Source organism: Rhinolophus sinicus, linkage group LG01, assembly GCF_036562045.2.
Source record: "Rhinolophus sinicus isolate RSC01 linkage group LG01, ASM3656204v1, whole genome shotgun sequence".
Taxonomy (NCBI): domain Eukaryota; kingdom Metazoa; phylum Chordata; class Mammalia; order Chiroptera; family Rhinolophidae; genus Rhinolophus; species Rhinolophus sinicus.
In genome coordinates, this window is record NC_133751.1 from 153,707,663 (window position 1) to 153,727,950 (window position 20,288).

Sequence of the window (20,288 nt, forward strand, 5' to 3'; positions counted from 1 at the left end):
AAAAAAATGTATACCCATTTTAAGAAAGGCAAAAACTGTATTAAAATTGTAATACTCAATATATACTGATAACAAAAGATGAATACAAGTCAGGTTTGACTTCTGCAATTACAAGAGGTGCTCAAAGTGGTTACCATCAGTGTAATGTTAATACAATTTTTTCCTTTCTTAAAATGTGTATACATTTTTTTTGGCTCCCTCTGTATGTAGGCTTTTACTTGATATTCAGTGCCAGATTTCCTCAGATTCTTTTTTGTTTTCTTTTCATTCTGCATTTATGCACACAAATATATGTTTGTGTCTGAGTATCAAAGCTCTAATTATTCAGTATCGTTGTATATGATTTATATGCACTAACTTTGAGATTATGAGCACGGTAGATGCACGTGCAAAACCAGAGGCACTCAGAACAGTGTGTCCATTGAATTTAAATGAAATCAGAATTCCTATTTAAAAACTGAATTGACTAAATAATATTCTGACATGAAGCACAGCATACCATTTGTTGCTGTTTTGAGGCACCTTTTCTTTCTCCCATCAGTAATTTGTCAAGCTAGGACATGTCACCTATACCCCCCAAAGCAACAATCCAGGGATTGTTTCCTGTGACATCAAAGAAAAATATTCCCCATGTAAGGCCATTTAAGATGTGCATCTCAAACCAATAAAAGTGAAGCAACTTGAACTGCTGTTGAATATGATCTCTAATCATTACCAGTATGATGCATTAGACTCATTACCTGTGCAATAGGACTCTTTCCTGAAAAATCATGTTCAGAGTTTATTGTCCCACAGGAGTGCTGACAGAAATCTGAATCCTGAGGGGCACTCAGGATTTGCTCATCATCATTTCAGTTTATAACGGACACAGTGAAATAGAGTCTGTTGTATTAATATTCTTTTTTTGTGTTCTCAGTACCTAGCACACTGACTGGGACATACAAAATCTTAAAAATTATTGAATGAATGGATGGATGAGTGAATCAACATAATAAACTAACTAACCTGACTAATTTATACAATTAGGTAGTAATAAAAGTTCTCCAAGATACTCATGCACTGCTAATAATTATGTAAATTGGCAAAAACACTTGAAAATGGTATAGCGTCATTTAGTTACGTTGAAGATATGCATACCCTGTGGCCTGCATTCCACTGCTACATATATATCTGAGAGAAATGCATGGTTAAGTGCTGCGGAAATGTAACAGCATTGCTTAATATATCCTTAAACTGGATTCAACCTAATGTTCCCCAACAGTGGAATGTATGGGGAGTGTGGTCTAGTCATATAGTAGAATATTCTACATCAATTAAAATCAAAGCTCCACTATGGCTCAACTTTCCAAACATTAAAAACTGAACAGCACAAAGGAACACAAAATACAATTCCATTTATAAGAAGCTCAAAAATAGGCAAAACTATTTTTAGTTTGTATAGAGTATACAAGGACTAACACAATTAAGATAATAAGGAAATTAGTATTATAAAGTCAGGATAGTGGTGACCTCGATGGGAAAGAAAGAGTCATGACTTAAGGAGATCATGGGTTGGGGAGAAGATCGATGATGTTCTGTTTCTTAACTTGATTGTTACACTAGTAATCACTTTATAATTATTGATTAAACTCTGAAGGTTTTATATACTCTGCTATAAATATAACGCATGTGTATATCATAATAAAAAGGTAAAACAAGTAGAAAGCTCAATCCAACTTATATATACCAGAATCTACTTAAAGAAGTTGGACAGTAATTTAATCATGAATTCCCCACTCAAGGAGCTGTTGGAAAAAAAGCAGTATTATTCCCCCACTTTACTGAGATATAATTGGTATGTAACCTTGTATAAGTTTGAGGTGTACAACATAATGATTTGATATATGTATATATTGTGAAATGTTTACCACAATAAGCTTAGGTAATATATTTATCACCTAACATAGTTATAATTCATTGTTTTTTTTGTGTGTGTTTTTTTGTGTTGAAAACTTCAGATTGTATCTGTTAGCAACTTTCAAATATACAATATATTGTTAACTATAGTAGAGCATAAAAACCGATTACTAATTACTTTCTTTTGATCACTAATACTATAATTATCAAGTTATCATAATCACCCTTAATGTTGGAATCATAAGATATTAATGTCAACATTAGTTGACGACACCAGTCAAGTAGTCCAACCCTTTATGTCACGATCCAGATGAAGACATTAAGTCCAAAAGGAATTGGATAAGTTTAGGTAAATCTGAGTGTTAAAGGCCAGAAGGTCCAGTCTTAGTTCTCTCTGATACTGCATGTTATTCCTACATTTCTCTTCTGTCAGGAAAGTTAAGGGGAAAATATTGATCCCTCATTCCCAGTTGGACTCCAGGTTTCTTTTTTTTGAGCCTATGTCAGTATTCATCTCATAATGCTTCTTTATTTTTCAATGTTCTTTTCTCGATAGTCTAGCTTCAGTGGGGTGAATAGGATGGGGCCATGTCTTAATATAATAGTATTTACTGATTCTGCTATGGGCTAAATAGTGTGCAAAGTAAAGCATTAGTGTTTCTGCAGAGAGGGGGGTCTTCAATAGAGATTTTAATGAAAGATTGAATATAGTGCATAAGTTCTTGAACATCAGGAAGCTCATTAGATAAGAACCTAAGGATGGAATTAATACATTGAGATTAGACTCCTTAACAAATACCCATAAGATTCTGTTGCTGTAGCACAAGCAAAGCACAGATTGGGTTGAATTGGCATGAAACGCAATGGTTTGAAATCCCACCATGAGCAGGTTTCCCAGTCTGTTACCGTGTTTCCCTGAAAATAAGACTTAGCCAGACAATCAGCTCTAATGCATCTTTTGGAGCAAAAATTAATATAAGACCCTATATTATATTATATTATATTATATTATATTATATTATATTATATTATATTATATTATATTATATTATATTATATTATATTATATTATATTAAAGACCGGTCTTATAGTAAAATAAGACCAGGTCTTATATTAATTTTTGCTCTAAAAGACGCATTAGAGCTGATTGTCTGGTTAGGTCTTATTTTCAGGGAAACATGGTATTGAAAATTTTACCAGAAACTTTTATGAGTTTACAGATTGACCTTAACTTGAAGAATTTTGTTTTTTTCTTTCTTAGTGTGAATTTTGACTTATTTTTGAATCTCAAAAAATATATACTATGACATTAAAACGTTAACATTTACGAAAGGCACATACCATGGAAAGTACAAATAACAATGCCAGTTTCTACTCCAACAGCTCCTCTATAATTTCTGTAAAATAAATAAGAGAGTTTAGGCCTAAAACTTTGACTACTTTGGATCTTTTATAAAAGCTTTATATGACATTAATTAATTGTTTTTAGTACAGCTGTTTAATGAATGAAAACTAATTTTTAAAATGACACAATAAACTCTACCTGAAAGCCTACTTATTACAATACTTTTTTGTAAACTGGAAATTAATATAGGGTATTTTGGAAGTATTGTATAAGACAATGGATCTCCATTTTCATCTAAGAGAATTATGGGCACCCGTAAAAGGACATCCCCATGGGTAACTACAATTTTCAATCCCACATCCTGGTGGAAGCTCAAGGAGCACAGGCACATTGTCCTGATAGAACCAGTGGGAAAAGCAGGTTTTATCTGTGACCCTCTATTCTGGGAACATGCTCCTCTTGCTTAATGGAAACGGCCCAGATTTCAGACATAACATCCCAGAATTATAGTGGAAGTGGAGTTGGCAAGGCACTAGACAGGGCCATAATGAGTTGGAGAGATGTGTTTGTTCTGCACATATAGGAGACCAATGTTTACGTGACTACTTTAATAGTAAAGTGCACATTAACTTAGAATGTAACACAATCATTATTATTCATTTCTTCTTACTCTGTAACCAGTCTTTAAAAAAAATTAACAAATGGAGGGGAAGAGTGCCTGAAGGTTGTGTTTTAAAATTCAGAGTATAGAACTGAAAATATATAACTATTAATAGCAATAACTATTTACCAAAGACTTAGATTAATAAAGTACTTCATATTAAATTATTGGTTGTTCCTCAAATGATGCTTTAAGATGTGTAATCTATCTTGTAGGAAAGAGAAATTTGATAGAATAGACTTTAATTCAGCCTTCAGGGTATCAATAGCAAGATCATTTGAATGTCATTTAGAGATTATACTTTAAACCTTGACATATCGTTTTAACTCTGAATTCTTTATCTTTCATTCATATCACTTTATTTGTATGTTTTCTTATTGGTTCATGTATTTATTTGTTGTTGGGTTGATTGGTTAGTTTGGACTGTGTCGGGTTCCAAAAGTAACTGGAAGCAGCTTATGTAAGTGTAGGTTCACAAACTCAAGTTTGCAAAAATGTTACTTTTTACAAAACTGTTTTCACTGACTCAACTCAGTATCTGACCCTGATCTCCCAGGAGGTGGTAGAAAAAATAACCTCAGTGCTTCCTGCATTCTTAGTCATCCCTGGGATGGTTCCACAACTTTGGTGTCTTTCAGAATGCCATGGTCATTCTTTTCCAGGTCATCTTCTAAACAGATGGCTTCGGGGAAGCTCCACTGCCTCTGGCTGCATAAACCCTCAGCTCTCCACCACTTCTGTGCTAACCGGGGAACCCTGGGGTTTTCTGTGAGACTGCCTGTGGTCTAGCCTGCCCGGACCCTCCACATAGGCTTTCAGGGCTCTGGATGCCTTCTAGTAATGCTGCCAGAGGCCGGGCTCATCCCTGCTCTTCTGGGTCTCGTCGGCCATTCTCTGGTTTCCCTCATCTTCCCTTCTTCATCCACAAAGGCCTTCTCCCTTGCTTGTCTCTCTTCCACCAACCGCCTTTACATTCTTTTGAGGATATAAGCATCTGGAAAGCAAAAGCAAGTAATACTTGCATGCTATTTTTGTTTCATGGATGCTCCTAATAGTACCTCACCCACAATATAAGCTGAGAACATAACACTAAAGGACAATTGAGGAATAGGCAATTTTCTAAGCGGTTAAAGCAATTTGGCACAAGAACACAACTCTTTGATTTAATTTATAAATAAATATATGTGTCTCTTTTCCATCTCATCCCAAAAGAGATTTGGGGAGTTTACACAAATCTTTTTTGGGATGAGATGGGGAGTTTATAGTGTAGTTGTACCATACACTACAAAACATAAAACATGTAATAAAAGAAATTTGAATGTGTATGGGAGTAGGGACTTTTACAAAGTAGTGTGAAGTCAGGGTTAAGATGAGGACCCAACACAATGCTAAAACTGCCTTCAAAATTGCTCTCTGAGTTTCCTGGTGAAGAACCCAGCTGGAAACACAAACATTCAGACACTTCACAGTGCCCAAAAGATAAAAATGAGCCAGATATCTAGAGATACATACCTGTCTGTTCTTGAGACCTGAGAGAAATTTCTTCCATGGATTTACATAAAGGAGAAACTCTCTCAAATAGTGAACAATGTCCTCTACTAAAAACAAAAACAAAACAACAACAAAAAGCATCCAGTGTCCCATGAGTTTCTGATGAAAGCAAGTACAGTGCTGAGATTAAGGCAGTGGAAACTTATGGGACAAAGAGAGGATTTGGATTTTAGCTCTTCCACTGCCAACTGTGTGACCTCAGTTAGTTTTCCCTATGGAAAACCTTCGTTTTCTCCCATGGAGAAAAAAGCACCAAGTTGATAGGATTGTGAGCATAAATAATTCCCATGAAGACCATACCTGGCCAATAAGAAAAGGAAATTTGTGTTAGCCTCTAATATTGTCATTATTCTTCGTAATTATTTACTCAACACATACTAATTGAGTGCTTGCTATACGGGAGGCACCGTTCTAGACTTTGGGGATGCAATAATGAGCAAAACAAAATCCCTGCCTGCAGAGAGCTTCAGTTAAACTAGGAGGCGGCAGACAACAATCAAAGTATTTAAGTAAAATGCATAGTATGGTAGGAGACCATAACTGCTATGGAAAATAATCGGAATCAGGATAAATGGTGCCAATGGTGACTGTGGGTGGTCTCGATTTTAGGTAAAGTAGCTGAGGGAGGCCTCTCCTGAAGGGATAGAGAGAAGACATGACTATATCTGAAGGAAGGCATGCCCTGTCCATAAGTGTTTGAGGGATGACCAACGGACCAGTTTGGTTGAAACAAGGGAATGAGGAGGAGAGTGACAGAGATGAGGTCAGGGAGCTGAGGAGGGGCCAGACCCAGGAGGTCTGTAAACCCCTTGTTGCCTTCTCAGTGCTGTGGGGGCTACTGGAGAATTTGAGCAGAAGAGTGGTACAATCTGACTTACATTTTAATGAGGTCATCTGATTCCTTTGTCAGGAGGCTCTTGGATTTATCCAAGTGAGTAGCAATAGTAGCTTGCATCATGATGGTAGCAATGGCGGTGGTGAAAACTAGTCAGCATCTGTATTATTATTATTACTATTATTATTATTATTATTATTATTATTATTTTGAGGTTAGAGGCAACAAAATGTGTGAAGGAGTACATGTGGGGTATCAGAGGAAAAGAGGAGGCAGGATGGCCCCAATGTTTTTCAGCCTAAGCAAATGGAGAGATGGACTTGATACCAACTAGATAAAGTCAGAGAGGTACTAGGGAAAGATTATAAGAATAGCCAATTTCAGGGAGAATAATATCAGCATCAATATTATCATTGTTACTGTTAATACTGTTTTCCTCAGAGCAAAGTAATGGCACGCCTCCAGAATGTAATTCAGAGAAAGCACTTCAATGAGGATCTGAGAGAATGCAATGTGTAGGTTGTTGATGGTCTAAATAAAACAAGAATAAAATTTAGATATTCGGAGAAGTTAATGAACTGTTTATCCTTCAGGCAACCTTCCATTTATTTCTTACAACTGCAATGTTGATAATATTTGAACAACAGAATTCTTTGGCATGAAACTGTCATGTTCTTCATGCTGCTGCCCAGGGAAAATCCATGTGCTTTGATAGTCAATTGAGTGGATAGTATAATTAATTATCTACAATGAAAATGAAAAAAAGTTGTAGTTGAAGAGATAATCAACCCCCCTTCACATAGAGGAAGGTGAGGGAATAAGTGGTTGGAGTAAATATTTTTCTCAGAAAACAACCCTTAGACAAATGAGAAAATAAAGGGCCCCCAAATTCTTTTCCATGGAACATTGCTCTAATAACTTAGGCCTGGCAAAATTTCAAAGCAGTATTACCAATTACCTACCATAGAAAAATTTCATTAGTGGACCCATGCGAGTTTTAATTTTAAAATAATATAACTTCTTGATGAATTCTGCAAGACTAATTAAGTTGCAAAATTGCATCTGCAAGTAGCTAAGTGGGTTAACCTTCTATAAGATGTTATGTTTACAAGGCAATTTAGTGTTAGAAGACATCTCCTTCAGATAGACATTTTTTTTTTTTTTTTTGCTTTTAGAATATTAGTCCTTAAGTCATTTTTTCTTGACAATAATTGGACATCACGTTCAGTTGTCTATTGAAACTTCTCTTTGAGATAATAAAAATACATCTTTGGCAAGTTTCTGTTTATTGTTACTGTTTAAAGGTACTTGTTTTCAAATTGTCCGAAAGCAGTTTCAAGTCATTAGGATACCGGTTAAGAAAAGAGGGGCAAATCTCAATGTTCTTTTAGACCACTTAAAATTATTACCTGAAATTTGGTCAGTCTTTCTGGAAAAAATGATTGCCTGGGAATTTTGGGGGGCAGAGTGTCCTCTTCTAAGAAAAATATCTAGAACACATTAATTAGGGAGAAATCTGCAACAACATTGGAAACTAGGGAATAAAATTGTAAAATGCCACTAACTTTAAAATGCTTTCTGCTAGAATCAGTATAGATGGGCAATGAATAAACAAGAATCCACTTGTAAATCACTGGCCCAGAAGGCAAGGATTATCTCATAGGAAGTATACAGTCCCTATCCTGGCGGACATATGCCTTCCTGGGCTTCGAGGAGTGACCAGGCTGAATCCATATACAGCCCTATCGAGTCCCGTGGATCAGCAGAAATCCCATGCATTGTTGTGGCATTGGAGCTGGGAACTTAGAAAAGGAAAAGGAACAGAAAGCTGCAGTAATGATGACTGCAGTGAGGTGACTCCACATGCTAGTGACTTATAAGATGAAATTGAATTGAGACGGCAGGAGCTGTTGATCTGGAATAGTGGTGTCCTGATACTGAGTTGCAGGTTTTGTTGACTATAAAGTTAGTACGTTTGGTATAAAAAAACAAAGACTATTTGTGTACCTAGAAGAAAGCTGAGTCTCACCAAATCTAGCTACTGACCCAGAGGCTTCTGCAAAGAGAGAAGAGAAAGCATGCAGAAATGAAGATGGCCTGCTAGGATCCTTTTGAGCCTTGGTGGCCCCACTCCTCATATACACTATGTCGACATATAAGCAGCAAGCCCTCCGGTTTGAGCTTTAAAAGAATTTTTCTAACAGCATGAAAGTGTCAACTAAAGAGGCCTACGAAGAATCCCTTTGCCCTGGTTTTGTGGGAAAATACCAGGCCTAGATAGTGTTGCCATTTTTGGGGAAAAAAAAAAATTCAAGGAGGGGCCTTACGAAAAGATTTTATAAAAAATGGAGCATAAAGCATTCAAGAAGCAGAGGCAAAACATTTTTAAGAAATAGTTTACTTTTTAGAGCAGCAAAATTGAACAGGAAGAACAGAGATTTCCTCTATACCCCCTGTCCCCACACATGCATAGCCGGCCCCTTGTTCACAGCGCCCTCCAGAAGAATGATGCTTTTGTGACTGTCAGTGAATGTGCATTAACACAAGTATCACCCAAAGTCCATAGTTTGCATTATGATGCATCCTTGGGGTTGTACATACTATGGGTTTGGAGAGATGTATAACGACATGTATCCATCATTATGGTATCATACAGGGTATTTCTACTACCCTAGAAATGTTCCACCTATTCATCCCTCACCGTATTCCCCACTCCACACCATATGCCCTGGCGACCACTGATCTTTTTACTGTCTCCATAGTTTCGTCTTTTCCAGAATGTCATGAAGTTGAAATCAAATAGTATGTAGGCTTTACAGATTGGCTTCTTTCACTAAATAATATGCATTTAAATTTCCTCCATGAGTTACCATGGCTTGATAGCACATTTATTTTTAGTGCTGAATAATATTCCATTGTCTGGCTGTATATACCATAATTTATTTATCCATTTACCCACTGAAGGACATTCTTAGTTGCTTCCAAGTGTTGGCAGTCATGAATAAAGCTACTATAAATATCCAGAAACATATTCTTAAGAAGTATTTTGTATATGCAGCAAGAAATTTCAGATTCTATTTGCTTTGTCCTTTGACAAAAGAAGAAATCATAGACTACTATATCAGGCAAGAGATAAAAGGTAAAAGAAAAGAGATTATTAAAATGGAGCTGTCTAAGAGGCAAATAGAAGTGTGAAGAGAGAGCAGTAATATGAAAAAGTAAGACTATGAAGTTTATGGAAGAACTTTTAAATGTTTTATAACCAATTAAGAACAGAAAGCTGTACAACAGAAAACTGAACAAGTGCTGTAGATCTTAGAATGCAGATAATAATAACAAACTTCTAACAGCAGAAGAAGATGTGATGTGCAAAACAACATAGAATTGCTGAAAAAAATCAGTACATGAAAAATGATATTAAACAAAAACTCATAGACACAGACAATAGTTTAGTGGTTACCGGAGGGAAAGGGGGTTGGGGGGGTGGGAGGTGGGAGATGAGGGTAACGGGGATCAAATATATGGTGATGGAAGGAGAACTGACTCTGGGTGGTGAACACACAATGGAATTTATAGATGATGTAATACAGAATTATACACCTGAAATCTATGTAATTTCACTAACAATTGTCACTCCAATAAATTAAAAAAATATATTAAAATATAGATGAAAACATTTCGTGAATAAAGATAATTTGTTAATGAACAAAATTTGTACAATTGATTTTAAATGACTAATGGATATATTTTAAAAAACTGAAATTGAAATAAAAGGAATCCAACAAGCATTCCAGCAGGAAATAATGAGTAAATATTACTTTTCTTGCCAGCGCAACTGTATTCTTAGATCTTTTCTTCTGCAACTGTAGACAAGAATAAACAATAACTAGCCTTTATTTTCTTTCTTGTTCTATTATTTTCAAATATATACAAAAGTAGGGAAACTCATATAATAAATCCATATGTATCCATTCCCCACCTCAACATTTATCAACTCATACCAACCATGTTTCATCTGTATCTCCACTCACTCCCCCCACTCCAGTCTTAGAATCAATTAATTCCAAGGCATTGTGTCACTTCTTTCATAAATATGTCAGTCCATATCTCTAAATATATGGGTTCTTAAAAAAACATAACTAGAAACTATTACCATACCTAAAAAATAAAATTCTGTCATATCAGTCCTAGTCAATCAGTGTATAAATCTTCCTTAATTTTATATATTTACTTTTGGTTTATTAAAATCAGGATCCCAAATACATTCACAAATCATTTGGTTGCTTAAGTCTCTAAAGTGTAATTTAATCTACAAATGTCTTATTTTTCCCTTATAATTTTATTTGTTGAAGAAATTGTTATTTCTCCATTCTACAGAGTTTGAGGGAAAACACTGGATTTAAAAGTTCTGAATTTAGTCAACTAAACATTTATTTTCCTGTGAGATTACAAAATGTGTCATCTATGTACCTTTCTTGCAATATAAGCAAACAAAAATCTATGAAAATAAAGAATCTCAAATTGGCATATAGAACTGACAATAAAAATAGGATTATGTCTTAAAATTACAAGTCCACAAAGTTGAATGAAAATATCATGACTGGTTCTTAAAAGCAAAGATAGATAATGTATGGGTCTATAATCCTCGATGATTTCAATAAAACCCTATTAAACTGATTTTTTCCTTCATGATGGATAGTCAGTACATTTCTTCTTCATGGTTAAAGTAGATCATTAGAAAAGCAAAGTTTAAGAAACTGAAAGCAAATTTTATGATACATAGTTTTTCTAAGCTTTTTAACAACTTTTGCTTAATATTCATCACAAGTACAAATATATTGAAGAGGATTTGTCTAGTTACTTATTACTTGTTACCAAATTCTGGACTTAACTTTTGCAAGAGAACCACGTTTTTATCCTACTTTATTATTATAATAATTATTATTATTATTGATAGGTCATTTAGCAAAAGCTTGAATTTTCTGCTCATCAGGATGCTAAGGGCTTTTTATGATCTTTCCAGTGTGAATATTCTGATGTGAATGCCAACTGCTCTTTTCCACTTTTTATTTTAGAATCGATGTATTCTCAATGTGAAATCTTTCATGTTGACTAAAGAATGAGTGATCTTAAAGACATCCCCTTAGTCATGAAACTAAGGGTGTTTTATAATGCGAATCCTCACATCTTTTATAAGTATCACTCTATGAGTAATGGATTTTTAATGTAATGGATTTTCAATATTTACTTTACTCAGTTCCTTCTCCAGTATGAATTACATGCTTGGTGTCCCCCAAGAGGATTTCCTCTCCCGGTAAGAACCCATATAGGACAGAAAGCCGATGTCTGTAATCATTGTGGTAGAGACTTCAGTGACCATTCATCCCTCAAGCGACTTAGTGAATTCATACTGGAGAAAAGCCATTATGAGTCTCTACGTGGCAAAGCTGTTTATGCATTTTCTGTCCTTAGACAGCATCAGAAACTTCACACTGGTGAGAAACCCAATAAATGAGTATGGGTAATGCATCATCCAGAGTGTGCATTTACATAGACACCAGAGAATTCACACAGGGGGAAAGCTATATAAATATACTGAATGTAGGGAAGATGTCAGCCAGAGAGCTAACCTTTATTCACCCCAAAGAACACATGGTAGAAAATTTCCATGTCTGTAATCATTGTTGAAAGACCTTCATTGATCACTAATATTTAAAAAAAAGCATGAGCAGATTCACTTTGAAGAGCAGCCCCAGTTCTGAAATCACTGTGGAAGGCTTCAGCTCAGCTCCAGCCTTGGTGTGCACAAGAAAACTCCGGATTGGAGTAACACATAAAATAGGAAGAAGGCAGGAAAGGCTTTACCAAGAGACAGATGCTTTAAGAACATATACTTTACCAAAAAAACAAAACAAAAAGAACCAAGATGTATACTTTTAAATATAACTGAGAGATAGGATGTGGAGAGAAATCATAAGAAGTCCTGGACCAGGGATGGGGGAGGAGGTAGGGTGAGGGTTATTCTGAGACGTAGATCAGAGAAATGTAAGCCTCGCAGTTGTGCGATCTTGCTCTATGTCTGGGCGAACAAGAGAATGGCCACAAGGATCCTCGTTTAAAAAAGACTGTCCGGTAATAAGCTAAAAGTTATACAGAGGTCTTTAAAATATTTCCGGTAGGTTAGATTTGTTGTCTCTTCTATCACTGTTAATGTTGAATTTAATTTTGTTGTGATTGAAAAATGTTGCCTATGTCCATTCTACATTTTAGAATTGATTGAGTTTTAACTGATATCCTCACAAATGATTCATTTTTATCCGTGTCTAATCGTTGCCAGAAATGAATATGTAGTCTCGGTCTGACGGGGTGGAATTGCTCTGCCTTTCTGCCTTGGTCTCTGTCTTTCTCTATCTTTACCCTCCAAGGACATGTGCCCCCTCACACACACACACACACACACACACACACACACACACACACACACACACACCTTAGTCCAAGTCACCATTATGTCCCATCTTGATGACTGCAATAGCACGTAAGTAACCTCCCTGCCCAATACTTGACCCCCATATTCTACAGGGCCACAATAATCCTTTTGAAAGTTACTCATGTCGTATCACTCTTACAGTTCAAAACCTTCATCTCACTCAAAATAAAATTCAGAGTGCTTACCAAGGTCTAAAACACCTTACACCATCTGGCCCTCGACAGCCACTCTAACCTCTTCTACTAGTTTTCTCCATTTGCTAGCTGCTCTGCTCACACTAGCCTCCTTGCCTTTCCTTCAACCTGCCAATTACAGCCTCACATCATGTGCTTTGCATGTACTACCCCCTCTCTGCTGTGCTTTTCCCCAGACATGTGTATGACTTGCTCCCTCATTTCTTACAGGTCTCTGTTAACATGTGTCCTTTAAGCAGGGGTTCTTTGGCTCGCCAACCAAATAAAAATAACCTCTATCCATTCTCTGACCCTGATTTAATTTTCTTCAAAGCTCTTAAGCTCCACTCAGAACACGGCATATGTCTTTATTACCTACATATTTATTATTTGTTTAATATATTTGCTTATTATCTGTCTCCCTCCAATGGAACATAAACTACACTGCAATATCCCCAGGTCTTAGAACAGTGCATTTACTCAATTTTTGTTAATGAATGCAACCCACTCTCATGTCTGACTTCATACAGGTAAAATCTGCACCACCCTAATATGGTGTGGGCTTCTAATACTCACCCATTCTGCTTTTACCCTGCAGTTCCCAACTGAGGAGCATTCAATCTAATTTGGTACCATTGGTTAAGTAGCCTAACTGCCACACTAATACTAAGAGGTATTATTCCTGAAATCTCTCCCTGAGGCTAGCTGCATACTGGTTTTTGGATTATAATCTCCATCACTCACACAATACAGATAAATGGTAGCTGAGGTATGAAAAACAATATGAAAAACAGGATAAATCAATGGCATTGTTCTTGTATTATGGAGGAACACTATATTTTCTTGGGGAATGTATCCTCAAGATATTTAGTATGTTTTCATTAAATGTCTCTTCTTGGGTGTCTCTTGTGGAGGGATGGAAAGTTCTGGATTTCTGAACTCCCACTAGGGGGAGCACTTTCCACACCAAGGGTTTCGGGAAAGCCCCTAATTGAGGTACAAAAACTCATACAGTGAAAAGTGAGAACCATTTGTCCCTTCTCATCTTGGGCAGGATAAGTTAGGCCTAAAAGGGGAAGTGTTCAGCCACTGTGTATTCCCTAGTTCTACACAAAGGTCTATGAACATGGATTCCAACGCTTCCTGTTTGGATTGTCTTCAAGTTAAGCTGCTTGTGCGAGCAGAGTATTCTACTAGAAGCAGCAGGCAAACATTTTCCATTTGGATATGACGACTTCTATAAATTGGGGATTAGAGGTTGGAACTCACTGTCTACTGCATTTTAAGATTTGTGTCCCCATTCAGAAATCCAAAATCATCATGTAATGTTCTCAAAATCAGGGAGATACTCATGGAGTGAAGCCATTTGTATCCTCTGACTTTGAACCGAGAGAACCATAACTTAGTTAAGAACTCACTGTCCAAGAAACATTTTAAGGCTTGGAAGTGGGCTTGGTCTGTCTGTTTAAATAGCTTTTGATCTTCCTCTTTATTACCTGAAGCGATGGAGACAATTGGGGTTTCCCCAGTGTCACATACTTCGCAGCCACCACAAAATCCCCAAATGCTCAGCCATTTCTTCTTCCAGAATGTTTTATGCCACCATTGAGTTGCAGATTGCCTTGATTCTCATAGGAAACCCTGCCCATGATGTGAGCTGGAGCATTTCACATCTTCATTGATGATATCTGATGTATTATAGACACTGGGAAATCATAGTCTGTGAAGGTAGACCTGTTGCCCCCAGTGCCACTCACTGTGTAACAAGATGTTTAACGGGACGTTAGTCTAAGTTTCTAGTGAGGCCAAAATGACAGAATAGGAAACAATAGCTGACAACTTCTCCTGTGTGGCAAAGGTGTTAGACCACACATGCCTTGCAAAGGAGGTTTTCAGCTTCTATCTAACTTGTAAAAGGTACGTGTAAAAAGGGATAGAAACGATGAAAGGGAATTGGAGGTTGTAGAGTACATTTCTTTGTAAAAGGTTGTTAGAATACCGTGCCAAATTCCCACATATAACATGAGGAGAGGAGGGAGGTGCTTGTCCTCTAACCTCAAGCACATGGAAGGAGGTTTCAGAGACCATTCGGAGTGTGATGCTTTCTGTGGAGGCTTGAGTGACATTGTGGGTTAGTGTCTGACAAGCCTGAGGGAACCAGAGGGCAAGAAATGGAAGTTGCTTGGGGCAGCCCAGTAGAAGACTGTGATTTGGAGAATAATGGCTTTCTCAAAGATTAACTAGAGACATGTTTCCTGTGGCAATATTTACAGAGTTGCCCAGGGTTGTCTTATTGGGAGTATTCCTAAGAGTGCAACCTGGAGATTTGGTGGAATTCCAAGACAGCTTCTTGGATGGGCTTAGATTGTTGAGAACCCAAATCTGAAATGTGTGTATGTGTGTGTGTGTGTGGGGGGGGCGCGGGGGGAGCTGGGGGTGAGGGGAGGAGGGGTTGTCATCATAAACAGCCAGCTGCAAAGTTCATCAAAGATTTCAGCCAGACATTCAAAACAATGAGTATTCTTCATGGAATCCACAGAGCACTGAGGAGAGAAAGAAGAAAGTATGCTGAGCTAACAGAATACTGACTCCAACTTACAATTCTTTCAGTTTAGGAAGTTATTCTGTTTCTTAATTCTCCCCACCATGTTTCAAACTTCAAAGAGCATTGACAGTGTAGTGAATCAGTATAGGGCAGAGAGACAGTAGCTTCAGGTGAGGGCAATAGAGAAGTAACTATGTCCCTTTTCCCCGTGAAATGTTTTCATCTGTAGCACACAGAAGGACTGTATTATCTAAAAGGGAGCAAATAAGAGATGGGATCTGTCTGAGTTTCTATCCAAGGACAAGGAAAGACCTAGACCCCACAGAGTGAATTTTCAGAGTTAGTCAAGGAAAAAATAATAATAAAGTTGCCTTATTTTGCCTCTTTCTTTGGCTCTTTGCATATGCTATATATATATTATATATGTAATATATGATATACATAACATGTATATATGTTTTATATAATATATACAATATTCAATATATAATATATATATTGTATGCATATTTAGTATATAATATATACACATTATATATAATACATATACAGAGGGTGCCAAAAAAATGAATACACATTTTCAAGAAGGACAACTATATTAAAATTGTAATACTCAATATATACTGATAACAAAAAATAAATACATGTCACGTTTGACTTCTGCAATTACAAGAGGTGCTCAAAGTGGTTACCATCAGCGTCCAGACACTTCTGATTATGGCGAACTACTGCTTGAGCAACAACGTTGATCAAAGTGTCCACTTGTATGCATTTTTTTGGCACCCCCGGTATATATACACAAAGTAAGTATTCATTTTGTTATCCAAATCCTTTGTACCCTAAATAGGTTTTTCCTTTATATTCTGATACCTAAAATAGTAGCGGTAAATTCAATGTGCTCATTCTTTTGTCAATGTTCATCTATACTAACAGGTTTTAGTTTTTATACTTTAAAGCAACATTGTTTGATGTATAAAGGCTGTGGTTACTATATCATCTTAGAACACTTTAATTATTTGAATCCTAATTTTCATATGAATATGATAAATTCTGCTTTTGATTTATTAATATTTTCTATATTTTATATCTCCTTATTTTCACAGGTGTAATTTATTTGTTACTTTGCATTTTGTTCTTTGGATTTGGGTATATATTTTCCCCAATCTGCAAATTAATTTTTAGAATTACAGATATCTTTTTGGTTTCATTTCTGTTATATTATTCTCTTTTATTTCTCTACTAGTAAAAATTACCTGTAAGTTTTTAATAGATATTGTTAAAGAACAAAAATTCAACTGAGTAAATTTAAGGATCTAATGGGCTTTATTAAGTGACTTGTGAATTGGGCAGTATCCCATTGAGCAAAGAGAGAGAGACTCCCAAGGACTGTACAAACTAGAAGGGTTTTATGGGCAGGAATACAGGGCAAGGAAGTCATTAGCAAAATAAAAGAATGAATTGTTTCAGGCCAACTCATCTTCCTTTGGGGGGAAGGAACAGGCAAGGGTTTTTCCTCAGATTACCTCACTATTGTTAATGTCAGGTCGACTCTAGAAGTTCAATTTCCTGGGAGAGGTGAAGTTGTGGTTAAGTCTTGGTTTGCTGTTGTGGAAGCAAATGACATCATTTTGGGCCTGTCATTTATTTTTAACAATGTATTTAAACATACATTTTGCTATCAATGAAAATATCCAGTCAATATCTATAATGTCTCTGGTGAATGAGAAATATTTAGCAAAAATTTTACCTATTTCTTTTTCTACCCTATTTATCTTTCAGATTTTGTAATAATTGTTTACGATTTTAGTTTCAATATGATATATTGTGTTTTTCCATTATGCCTCTTTCATGAATCTTTATGTTATAAAAGCAGTATACCTGTACTTCATAGCTACAATGTAACCAATTATTTAGACTTAAATACACATTTTCCAGAGCTCATGGCTTACCTTTCTTTTAGCTTTTGTATTCTTGTACTTTGGATCTTTGTTTTGTCTTGTTGTTTTCTCAGACATCACCAAGAAAAAATTTTAAAGTCCCATAATCATAACATTTTGAGGTTTTAAATATATTATGAATATGAATTGAAAATACTGGTTTAACTGGTATAAGAGTTGATGTTTGCATTTGTTTCTCTTTGTGCTTTATAAATATTGCACTGTGTTTTTCCTAAAGTTTCATGTTTCAGGTTAAAGTCTTATGTAAATATGATTCTTTTACCTGTGAAAATAACATTTTTTAAATTCTTGTATGGTTTATGATTATTTTCTTTCTTTATTTGATTCTTAATTTAATTTTGTTATGTCCAAGTGTTTCCTTCCTTCCTTCCTTCCTTCCTTCCTTCCTTCCTTCCTTCCTTCCTTCTTTCCTTTCTTTTTCTTCCCTCTTCCTTTTTTTCTTTCTTTCTTTCCTTTTTTTTTTTTTAATATTAGCATTTATTTTTATTTGATTATTTCTTCCTTCTCCTTAGCTCTGTTATGTACTTCCCTCTGGAATAATAATTTTGCTATTTATTATAATAAATCTCTTAAATTGACCCTCCATACCTCATAGCTTTTCTTTCATAATTTTCTTTTTCTTTCCATTTGCATTGTGTTCTGAGAGAACTTCTTTCTTCAACTTTCCAGATCCCTAAGTTTATCTTTTTGTTTTGCTCTTTTTCTTTTTCCTCCAGCCATAACCATTATTTTACTCAACTTTGTTCTTGAGCCTTTAAAATAATGCTCATGATTAATTTTTGAGAAGTCTAATTAAACATGTTTGGTCATTGATATTATAAAGGATACATATAGTCTAGATTGCTCTGTACTATTGTTGGACTGGGTTTATTTCTTTCTAATGGCCCTCAAAGACAATAGATCTAGAATCTGATTACAGAATCCTTGGCTCTCATGGGTTGGATTGTGCATATGTTTAGTCAAATGGACTCAAGTATTATATGCCATGAGTAATTGAATTCCAAGGTTCACGTAGTTAAATTCCAAGGATCTGGAAGTTGCCTAGACCTTGACTCCATTTTTGGGTTTGGTCCTTGTACCCACAGTATGAATTTCTGGTGGTGGGTTGTTTACTTTAGAGGGCCATTCTTTCATGTTTGGTTGGATCAAACTACAGAGCCAGCAATTCTGAGAGCAGAGGAATTAAATAGGTTTGTACAGGCTTTTTATTGATGAGCTCACTGACTTCAGCCTTACACTCAGTTTCTGCACTTTCAAGTCTTATGTTTGTTAACAGGGCCTTCTGAGAAAGCTCACTTTTTGGATGTTCTGTTTTTATAATATTGTGAGTTCTTAAATTTTGCATGGTTTTCCCACTAATCTTATAGCATACTTATATTATCTTCTGGAAATTCATCAAGATTTGATTTGATGGCACCCTTTCCTGTTAACCACCATTTCAATGCTGGATTAATTCTTACTTTTATTTCCATTTTAACATTTCAGTGGGGTTTGGAAAGAACGAGTATAGTCAGATTCCCTACTGGTTTTAATGACCCAGATTATTGGATTTAGATATCTGATCCTTAAAAGGCCCATACATTTTTTTTCTTAATGTAAGGTGTCTTGTAACAGTTACAAAATAATCATTTGAGGTAACTGTGACTGACACCCAGTTCTCTAAATTACCTGTAAAGAATTTAAGTCACATATTTTGCTATTTACAGCTTCTCTAGCTCACATTCCTTAACTTTTTACTGGACAGATACATTGAAAATCTGCCAAGATAACACATTCTGAAGCAGAGATACGTAGGAAGACTATCAGCTGCTTTGTCTTTGCTTCCTGAATTCGGAGAGAAATGTTCAGTTATATGCTCTCATCCCACTCAAGCAAAGGAGGTTGCCAGAGTTTATGAGGTGGAGAGAATCATCCTTCTTTTGATACTACTAGCAAATAATGGCAGTGACTCTTCCTCATATCTGCATCTTGTCATTCATTAAAGCAAACAACATTACAGACATCCCCCATAAAGTGGGAACTCTACTGGAAAAAAGGTCATGACATGGCATCCTAAACGTAATTATTCTGTTATCAAGCAATTGTATTTGAGGGAACCATTCTCTAATTGAAGCTCTTCCTTTCTGAAGCACTTACTGGGTCAGGAACATGGACTCTTATTGATGACTAGGTGTTTTCCACCTTTAACTTCTCCCCTAAATGAAGGAAGGATCTTTTATCCTTTTGCTCTGTGAGTACATCAGCATGTAGGGACTTGTTAACCACCAAAGAAGAAAGAAAAATGAATGTGCACTGGATAATTTCATTTCTAAAGCACTTTATCCTTTTCCTGGGAGATACTCTCAGCCATGCAACCTTCAGAATGTAAGCAAAAATGAATGAATGATTTAGCAGTAATATTGTTTTCAATTTTGATGTGAATTAAAAAGTGAAAGTTATTCAGAATATTCTTTCATTCAAATTAATGTTGCCTGGATCCCTCATACATTATTCAGAATGCTGTTGTAGAATGGCCAATTCCATCTGAATGCTACATGGTTTATTTTCTTCTAAATAGGACCTCCACCAGCTATGTGAATAACCATAACTCAATGACAAACATTTTGATTGTAAAACGCATTTTTCAAAATTTTTTTCCTGTTTCTGTTTAGTTACTGTTTTTATTGCCATGCTGGTTTCTAAGTGGCCAAATAACAGCATAGATTCATCAAAAAGAGATTACCACTCTTCTAATATTTTTGGGATAGATGATTAATTTTTAAATAATTCACATTTTGTAAACAATTCATGATTACATTATCTGTGTCTCTCAGAATTATTTGAAATATTTATT

General features: G+C 35.8%; 1 protein-coding gene across 13 annotated transcripts in view; it reads left to right on the plus strand.

The window, feature by feature from the left end:
- B3GALT1 (beta-1,3-galactosyltransferase 1) overlaps positions 1-20,288 on the plus strand; it is a 520,641-nt gene that overhangs the window by 129,019 nt on the left and 371,334 nt on the right. The window lies entirely within an intron of this gene.